At 38.2% G+C, this 6,575-nt stretch overlaps 1 non-coding gene across 1 annotated transcript; it reads left to right on the top strand.

Annotated features, from left to right (window-relative positions):
- Positions 1 to 4,821: 4,821 nt before the first annotated feature.
- Positions 4,822 to 4,929, top strand: LOC112714077 (small nucleolar RNA R71). The gene has a single exon (XR_003159037.1). It is a non-coding gene; the product is annotated as a small nucleolar RNA R71 (small nucleolar RNA).
- Positions 4,930 to 6,575: the final 1,646 nt, after the last annotated feature.

Here is a 6,575-nt window from a genome sequence, read left to right as displayed (position 1 = left end):
CTAGCTTTTGTGCCAGTTTGGGCGTTTAACTCCCACTTCTGTGCCAGTTCCGGCGTTAAACGCTGGGCAGTCTTGAGCTGATTTGGAACGCCAGTTTGGGCCATCAAATATCGGGCAAAGTATAGACTATTATATATTTCTGGAAAGCCCAGGATGTCTACTTTCCAACGCAATTAAGAGCGCGCCAATTGGGCTTCTGTAGCTCCAGAAAATTCACTTCGAGTGCAGGGAGGTCAGAATCCAACAGCATCTGCAGTCCTTTTTCAGCCTCTGAATCAGATTTTTGCTCAGGTCCCTCAATTTCTGCCAGAAAATACCTGAAATCATAGAAAAACACACAAACTCATAGTAAAGTCCAGAAAAAGTGAATTTTAAATAAAAACTAATAAAAATATAATAAAAACTAACTAAAACATACTAAAAACATACTAAAAATAATGCCAAAAAGCGTATAAATTATCCGCTCATCACAACACCAAACTTAAATTGTTGCTTGTCCCCAAGCAACTGAAAATCAAATAGGATAAAAAGAAGAGAATATACTATAGACTCCAAATTATCAATGAAACTTAGCTCCAATTAGATGAGCGGGACTAGTAGCTTTTTGCCTCTGAACAGTTTTGGCATCTCACTTTATCCTTTGAAGTTCAGAATGATTGGCTTCTATAGGAACTCAGAATCCGAATAGTGTTATTGATTCTCCTAGTTAAGTATGATGATTCTTGAACACAGCTACTTTATGAGTCTTGGCCGTGGCCCAAAGCACTCTGTTTTCCTGTATTACCACCAGATACATCCATGCCACAGACACATAACTGGGTGAACCTTTTCAGATTGTGACTCAGCTTTGCTAGAGTCCCCAATTAGAGGTGTCCAGGGTTCTTAAGCACACTCTTTTTGCCTTGGATCACGACTTTAACCGCTCAGTCTCAAGTTTTCACTTGACACCTTCACGCCACAAGCACATGGTTAGTGACAGCTTAGTTTAGCCGCTTAGGCCAGGATGTTATTCCTGTAGGCCCTCCTATCCACTGATGCTCAAAGCCTTGGATCCTTTTTATTACCCTTGCCTTTTGGTTTAAAGGGCTATCGGCTTTTTCTGCTTTTTTTTTAACTTCACTGCTTTTTCTTGCTTCAAGAATCATTTTTATGATTTTTCAAATCCTCAGTAACATGTCTCCTTTTTCATCATTCTTTCAAGAGCTAACAATTTTAACCTTCATGAACAACAAATTCAAAAGACATATGCACTGTTCAAGCATACATTCAGAAAACAAAAAGTATTGTCACCACATCAAAATAATTAAGCTAGTTTTAAGGATGAATTCAAAATCATGTACTTCTTGTTCTTTTGTAATAAAAACAGTTTTCATTTAAGAAAGGTGATGGATTCATAGGACATTCATAACTTTAAGACACAAACATAAGCATAAAAATTCGAAAAATAGAAAAATAAAGAACAAGGAGATTAAAGAACGGGTCCACCTTAGTGATGGCGGCTTGTTCTTCCTCTTGAAGATCTTATGGAGTGCTTGAGCTCCTCAATGTCTCTTCCTTGTCTTTGTTGCTCCTCTCTCATGATTCTTTGATCTTCTTTAATTTCATGGAGGAGGATGGAATGTTCTTGGTGCTCCACCCTTAGTTGTCCCATGTTGGAACTCAATTCTCCTAGGGAGGTGTTGATTTGCTCCCAATAGTTTTGTGGAGGAAAGTGCATCCCTTGAGGCATCTCAGGGATTTCATGATGAGGAATTTCCTCATGTCCATGAGTGGGATCTCTTGTTTGCTCCATCCTCTTCTTAGTGATGGGCTTGTCCTCATCAATGAGGATGTCTCCCTCTATGTTAATTCCAACTGAATTACAGAGGTGACAAATGAGATGAGGGAAGGCTAACCTTGCCAAGGTAGAGGACTTGTCCGCCACCTTATAAAGTTCTTGGGATATAACCTCATGAACTTCTACTTCCTCTCCAATCATGATGCTATGAATCATGATAGCCCAGTCTATAGTAACTTCGGACCGATTACTAGTGGGAATGATTAAGCGTTGGATAAACTCCAACCATCCCCTAGCCACGGGCTTGAGGTCATGCCTTCTCAGTTGAACCGGCTTCCCTCTTGAATCTCTCTTCCATTGAGCGCCCTCTTCACAAATGTCTATGAGGACTTGGTCCAACCTTTGATCAAAGTCGACCCTTCTAGTGTAGGGGTGTTCATCTCCTTGCATCATGGGCAAGTTGAATGCCAACCTTACATTTTCCGGACTAAAATCTAAGCATTTCCCCCCAACCATTGTAAGCCAATTTTTTGGGTCCGGGTTCACACTTTGATCATGGTTCTTGGTGATCCATGCATTGGCATAGAACTCTTGAACCATTAAGATTCCGACTTGTTGAATGGGGTTGGTAAGAACTTCCCAACCTCTTCTTTGGATCTCATGTCGGATCTCCGGATATTCACTCTTTTTGAGTTTGAAAGGGACCTCGGGGATCACCTTCTTCATGGCCACAACTTCATAGAAGTGGTCTTGATGCACCCTTGAGATGAATCTCTCCATCTCCCATGACTCGGAGGTGGAACTTTTGCCTTCCCTTTCCTCTTTCTAGAGGTTTCTCCGGCCTTAGGTGCCATAAATGGTTATGGAAAAACAAAAAGCAACACTTTTACCACACCAAACTTAGAAGGTTTGCTCGTCCTCGAGCAAAAGAAGAAAGAAGAGAGTAGAAGAAGAAGAAAGGTAGGAGATGGATGGGGGGCTTTGTGTTTCGGCCAAAGGTGAGAAGTAGTGATTAGGTTGTGTGAAAATGAAGGAGTAAAGAAGGGTTTATATAGGGGTGCATAGAGGGGTAGGGTTCGGCCATTATGGGTGGGTTTGGGAGGGAAAGTGGTTTGAATTTGGATGGTGAGGTAGGTGGGGTTTTATGAAGGATGGATGTGAGTGGTGAAGAGAATGGTGGGATTTGATAGGTGAGGGATTTTGGGGAAGAGGTATTGAGGTGATTGGTGAGTGGGTGAAGAAGAGAGAGAGTGGTGGGTAGGTGGGGATCCTGTGGGGTCCACAGATCCTGAGGTGTCAAGGATAACTCAATCTAAGGTAGAACGGAGGTGGTTGTCAGGCACACGTTCATAGGTGAGAATGATGATGAGTGTCACGGATCATCACATTCATCAAGTTGAGGAACAAGTGATATCTTAGAACAAGAATAAGCTGAATTGAATAGAAGAACAATAGTAATTGCATTAATACTCGAGGTACAGCAGAGCTCCACACCTTAATCTATGGTGTGTAGAAACTCCACCGTTGAAAATACATAAGAACAAGGTCTAGGCATGGCCGAGAGGCCAGCCCTCATGATCTAAGAACTAGACGTCCAAAGATGAAAATACAATAGCAAAAGGTCCTATTTATAGAGAACTAGTAGCTTAGGGTTTACAAAAATGAGTAAATGACATAAAAATCCACTTCCGGGCCCACTTGGTGTGTGCTTGGGCTGAGCATTGAAGCATTTTCGTGTAGAGACTTTTCTTGGAGTTAAACGCCAGCTTTTGTGCCAGTTTGGGCATTTAACTCCCACTTCTGTGCCAGTTCTGGCGTTAAACGCCAGGCAGTCTTGAGCTGATTTGGAACGCCGGTTTGGGCCATCAAATCTAGAGCAAAGTATAGACTATTAAATACTGCTGGAAAGCCCAGGATGTCTACTTTCCAACGCAATTAAGAGCGCGCTAATTGGGCTTCTGTAGCTCCAGAAAATTTACTTCGATTGCAGGGAGGTCAGAATCCAACAGCATCTGCAGTCCTTTTTCAGCCTCTGAATCAGATTTTTGCTCAGGTCCCTCAATTTCAGTCAGAAAATACCTGAAATCATAGAAAAACACACAAACTCATAGTAAAGTCCAGAAAAGTGAATTTTAAATAAAAACTAATAAAAATATAATAAAAACTAACTAAAACATACTAAAAACATACTAAAAACGATGCCAAAACGCATATAAATTATCCGCTCATCATCTTCCTCACTGGGACTCACGTCCTTCTCCTCCTTTGTGCATTCAGCCATATTGATTATATCAATGGCCTTGCACTCTCTTTTCGGATTCTCTTTTGTATTACTTTTGGAGAGTACTAGGAGGAGTTTCAGTGATTTTCTTACTCAACTGACCCACTTGTGCCTCCAAGTTTCTAATGGAGGATCTTGTTTCATGCATGAAACTTAAAGTGGCCTTAGATAGATCAGAGACTATGTTTGCTAAGCTAGAGGGGCTCTGCTCAGAATTCTCTGTCTGTTGCTGAGAAGATTATGGAAAAGGCTTGCTATTGCTAAACCTGTTTCTTCCACCATTATTAAAGCCCTGTTGCGGCTTTTGTTGATCCTTCCATGAGAAATTTAGATGATTTCTCCATGAGGAATTATAGGTGTTCCCATAGGGTTCACCCATGTAATTCACCTCTCTCATTTCAGGGTTCTCAGGATCATAAGCTTCTTCTTCAGAAGATGCCTCTTTAGTACTGTTGGATGCATTTTGCCACCCATTCAGACTCTGAGAAATCATGTTGACTTGCTGAGTCAACATTTTGTTCTGAGCCAATATGGAATTCAGAGCATCAATTTCAAAAACTCCCCTCTTCTGAGGCGTCCCATTACTCACAGGATTCCTCTCAGAGGTGTACATGAATTGGTTATTTGCAACCATGTCAATGAGTTCTTGAGCTTCTGCAGGCGTTTTCTTTAGGTGAATGGATCCACCTGCAGAATGGTCCAGTGACATCTTAGAAAGCTCAGATAGACCATCATAGAATATATCCAAAATGGTCCACTCTGAAAGCATGACAGAAGGACACTTTTTGGTCAACTACTTGTATCTTTCCCAAGCTTCATAAAAGGATTCACCATCTTTTTGCTTGAAGTTCTGAACATCCACTCTAAGCTTGCTCAGCTTTTAAGGAGGAAAGAACTTAGCCAAGAAGGCCGTGAACAGCTTATCCCAAGAGTCCAGGCTATCTTTAGGTTGTGAGTCCAACCATGTTCTAGCTCTGTCTCTTACAGCAAAAGGGAAAAGCATGAGCCTGTAGACTTTAGGATCTACTCTATTAGTCTTAACAGTATCACAAATCTGCAAGAACTCAGTCAAAAACTGGTAGGGATCTTCTGATGGAAGTCCATAAAACTTGCAGTTCTATTGCGTTAGAGTAACTAGTTGAGGTTTCAGCTCAAAATTATTTGCTCCAATGGCAGGAATTGAGATGCTTCTTCCATAAAAATTGGAGGTAGGTGTAGTATAATCACAAAGCATCCTCCTTGCGCCTACACCATTGTTATTGGGTTCGGCCATGTCTCTTTCTTTTTTGAGATTCTCTGTAAGGTTTTCTCTGGATTGTTGTACTTTAACTTCTCTTAGCTTCTTCTTCAGAGTCCTTTTAAGTTCAGGATCTGCTTCAACAAGAATGTCCTTGTCCTTACTCCTGCTCATATGAAAAAAAAGAGAATAGAAAAGGAATAGGAATCCTCTATGTCACAGTATAGAGATTCCTTTATGTGAGTAGAAGAAGAAAAGAATAGAAGAAGGATGAGAAAAATTCGAACATAGAGGATAAGAGAGTTCGAATTTTTAGATGAAGAGAAGAGTGTTAGTAATTAAATAAATAAATAGAAGAAGATGAGAGAGAGAGGAATTCGAAAATTGTTTTTGAAAAATAGTTAGTGATTTTCGAAAATTGAGAGAAGAAATAAAATTAAAATTAAAATTTGAAACAATTAGTTAATTAAAAAGAATTTTGAAAAAGAGAAAGGAATTTTCGAAAATTAGAGAGAGAAAAGTAGTTAGGTGGTTTTGAAAAAGATAAGAAACAAACAAAAAGTTAATTAGTTAGTTGAAAAAGATTTGAAAATCAATTTTGAAAAGATAAGTAGTTAGAAAAGATTTTGAAATTGATTTTGAAAAAGATATGATTTGAAAAAGATATTTTTGAAAAGATAAGATTAAAAAGATATTTTGAGAAAGATTTGCTTTTTAAAATTAAAATTGATTACTTGACTAACAAGAAACTAAAAAATATGATTTTAGAATTTAAAGATTGAACCTTTCTTAACAAGAAAGTAACAAACTTCAAATTTTTGAATCAATCACATTAATTGTTAGTAAAGTTTTTGAAAATTTGAAATAAAATTAAGAAAAAGATTTTGAAAATCAATTTTTTTAAATTTTCGAAAAATAATAAGAGAAATGAAAAAGATTTGATTTTTGAAAAATATTTTAAAATGATAAGACTTTTAAAATTGAAATTTTGACTTGACTACCAAAAAACAACTTATTTTAAAATTTTTTGACTAAGTCAACCCAAAGATTTCGAAAATTATGAGTAAAATAAGGAAAAGATATTTTTTATGTTTGAATTTTTAATGAGGAGAGAGAAAAATACAAAAATGACCAAAAACATGAAAATTTTGGATCAAAACTAATGATGCATGCAAGAACACTATGAACGTCAAGATGAACACCAAGAACACTTTGAAGATCAAGGTCAAGTCTCAATTCACCAAAAAGACCACTCACATTGATTTGCTTTGGACAAGCAA

This window comes from Arachis hypogaea, chromosome 1, assembly GCF_003086295.3.
Source record: "Arachis hypogaea cultivar Tifrunner chromosome 1, arahy.Tifrunner.gnm2.J5K5, whole genome shotgun sequence".
In the NCBI taxonomy this organism is placed as follows: domain Eukaryota; kingdom Viridiplantae; phylum Streptophyta; class Magnoliopsida; order Fabales; family Fabaceae; genus Arachis; species Arachis hypogaea.
The sequence above is the reverse complement of the archived record's forward strand: the minus strand, read 5'-3'. Positions and strand labels throughout refer to the sequence as shown.